A 3,754-nucleotide genomic window follows, 5' to 3' on the forward strand; every position below is an offset into this window, starting at 1 on the left:
CTGAATACGCCGGCTTTACTTGATCATCTAAACATATTACGTCCAATGTATACATGTATAGCACTGGATGTCTACTTGATATTTTGCAAACTTTGAATAACAAAAATAAGATGTTTTTTTTAAGTTAAAGTCCCATATTCGTAAATTGTCAGTATCATATAAGGTGCCACTGCTGTGATCCTTACCTACTCTTTAAAGAGATAAAATCAGATTTTGAAGGGATATCCACAAATTCACTGCTTTATTATTCTTAAGCTATACTTTAGCTTCATATGTATATCAATTTTTACTTTAATCACTTGAAAAGGTCTCAAATCGATTCTTTAAGGGGGGTGGGGGTTGGTTATTTTGTTATGTAAATTTTCAAAATTACCTAGCAGCTTATTGGTAATAATTTAGAGAAAGTTGCTTTAGTGTTAGAGTTAATATTTGCATATACATACTGACACGCATACATGTAATCATGGATGGATGGGTGTGCATGGAAGGAGGGGTCTGTCTTTTAGAATTTAAACAGGCATGTTATTTGTCTTCTAATGTACCATGTTCATAGCGTCCCAGTAAGTGATCACTGTAAAATAAAATAATAATGTTATTGATATTATGTAATATGTCTTTCAGATGTATAAATTGTAAGTGATACAACCGCTTTCCCTATATTTTTTATCAAAATTATATCCACATGTTTAGCAAAATTTCACTCCGTGCGTGGGAAAAATAAACAGTTCACAGATATAGAAATGCAACTTCCAATTGAAAACTGTGTTTGGAAAAAGGTTACTATGCAAATACTTCATGCAGAATTTTTTAATAAGTATGCCTCAGTTAGCTACATGCTCAAAGCAAGTATATGACTGGTGCTAAAATATCTCCTGCAATATTCTACAAAAATATTTCTTCACTGACTGATTTTTTTTAGATTTGTTACACATGTTATACAGATGAAACTGTTTAAAATTTAACATCATTTTAAAGTTTTAAGAACTTAACTTATAAAAATTGTACAAGAAAAAAACATTCATGTACAAATAAATTAATTCTAAATTTGGTTCTAAATACATGTATTTACATATTGACAGCTCACTAGACAAAATATCGCGCGGGGTCTCTATTCAGTAAGTTGGTGATTTATACATATATTGTAATAGCTGATGATAAATCAACACATAGTCAACACTTGAAGGTGATCTTTTCTGTACTCTTAAACTTTTCCTGTTCTCTAAAATTTAGGCACATTGTACATGTATTTGTAACTTACTAGTGTTGGACCAGACCGGTGTTGTTTATTATTGCATGTATCATGTTTTCTTTCGATAAAAAGTGGGTAACTTTTACATATGTAGCGCGATTGGACTAAGTCGATTATCGGTTACCAGGTAGCTCAGTCGGTAGAGCACTCGGCTAGTATTCTGAAGTCCTGGCTACTACATTTTTTCCATTCCTGTTACAAATTTGGCCCCGACTAAATTACCAACGGTGGTGATATAAGGGTCTCGTACATCTTCGAGGGCGAAAATTTTGAAAAGGGAGGGAGGTGTGTAGCGGAATTGGACTGGGTCGATCATCGGTGAGCAGGTAGATCAGCGTTAGAGTATTAGAATAGTGTTCGGAGGTCCCGGGTTGGAATCGCGGTCTTGTCGCTAGATTTTCTCCTCCTCTACACATAATTAATCATATAAACTAGGGTACGAAAATACAAGAATACAAACCTGTCATGTCATCTATATAACATTTTCATATCTTTGATCATATCATTACATATATCGATATATCAGAACCAGTTTCTAAGTAGGATTTCTGTGGATATTAGTGATGTCAGATTATTTATGATGGCATTGATACGTTCTGAAAATATCATTATCATTTTTTATGATGTTATAGTCATTGTGACATCATATTACATATTGAGTATTGATTAACTCTTTGCTGTTTCCACCGCTTAGAGACAGACTCATATTACTACATTCCAGTTTCACTCAATTTAAAGATGCTCCTCCGCCGACAGAGCATAACTGATATTCGTCATTTGAACAATAATTGGTGTTTCATCGTATATACATATATATGTCTAATTAACACAAAAAGTAATACAAAATAATTTATTTTGCCTTTGGCGCATGAGCAATCAGTACTTCATTCCTTACAGGATAGTGCCACGAATGATTTTTTTTCGGGTAAGTTCAAGTTATCATGATTTATATTTTAACTTGAAGTAAAATAAGAAGCTCAAACTTTTCAATGGTGGCGATTATGTAAAATAAGTAACTTTTTTAACTGAAGAAAAATACTAAATTATCTGCTCTTGATTTTAAAAGTGAAAAAATACCATTTGTCAACGGTGAAGCATCTTTAAGAAAGTGACAGAATAATATCCTGGTAGAAATTTAGTTTTTAGATTGACTTTTCTTCTTATTGTTTTTAATGGAAAATCAATCATAATTTATCTTTTAGAGAAACTGTCAGTACTGGGCGACTGTTAAAAATACGCAATAAGCAGATACACTGTGTGTCATTTTGTAAGTCGCGCCGTGTTCTAGGCATTAGCATTTGAGTTTTCGATAAGCTTACTGTGATACACAACTGTTTATTCTGACGCCATCATGTCCATTGATGGAAGCGAGGGCAGTTGTTTTTGTAGAGGTATTTCAGCTCTTTCCCATTCTTAAATGACCCTTCCTGACAGAGAACACAATACATTTTAGATTTGATAACATCACATTAAAGGAACAATTCATTGAAGTTAATTCTGCTACATAACCACGAAGCAAAATGTTATAAAAGCTATACTTATGAAAAAACAACAAACATATTGGAAAATATTCAAGGTCGTGTTAGCAACATCGCTGAAATCCTTAATTACAATCAATGTGCGCTATATCAATACCCGAGTATGGGATACAAAAACTCGAATAGCCGCTTTGAAGCTGAGGCAAATACAATATTGTAAGAATGATTCAATTAGTTCTAGACATTTATCTGATTCTGTTCTGTAGCATGCTGAGATGAAGGGACACTTTTTTTTTTTGATTAAATGATTGACCTTGGCCTTCATTCAATGTCACGGGAGTCTAAATTGGTGTTTCACAGAACGAGACTAAACTCTTTTGAAAGTAAATCCTTATGGCCTTATGGATCCTTATCACTGCCTTTAAGGGAAACACCAAGACTTCGCTCCCTTTCGTAATTATCTCCATTTCATCCATGACACTCCTTTAGGTTTCACACACTATTAAAACTGGTCCCTTATGTGCGTTCCAAACTATGTCCTTTTAACAACCCAGCATCATGACGACATAAGTGGGCTGCATTTTACCTTTTAGCATGAAAATAACGAATACCGAGTTAATTTTCGTATGTCTTTTTTTTTAGTTTTTTCGTTCTCCTAATTAATCTTATCTTTTAATCAACAAACCTATTGATAACGGTCGATTGCGGTCACTCGTATATAAATACGTAAACATTTATAAATCATAAGTAGATAGCCAGGGTTTGCGTGGTCATATGCGTTATCATCATGAGGTTCTATTGAATATGTACGATTATTCAGCGACTGACCTTCCAAAAATTGGCCAAAGAGCGTCAAACCATCATTAGAACATACGACAAATAATAAGAAAACAGAATCCTTTAAGACTGGTAAGTTATTTTAAAAATATATATATATTTGGTATCTGTCTCGCCCCGGCCACTCTTTAAAAACCTAAATTAATTCAATTGTTATTAATTTGTCAGACACAGTGATATGGAGCGAATA

This window comes from Argopecten irradians, chromosome 5, assembly GCF_041381155.1.
Source record: "Argopecten irradians isolate NY chromosome 5, Ai_NY, whole genome shotgun sequence".
Classification (NCBI taxonomy): Eukaryota; Metazoa; Mollusca; class Bivalvia; order Pectinida; family Pectinidae; genus Argopecten; species Argopecten irradians.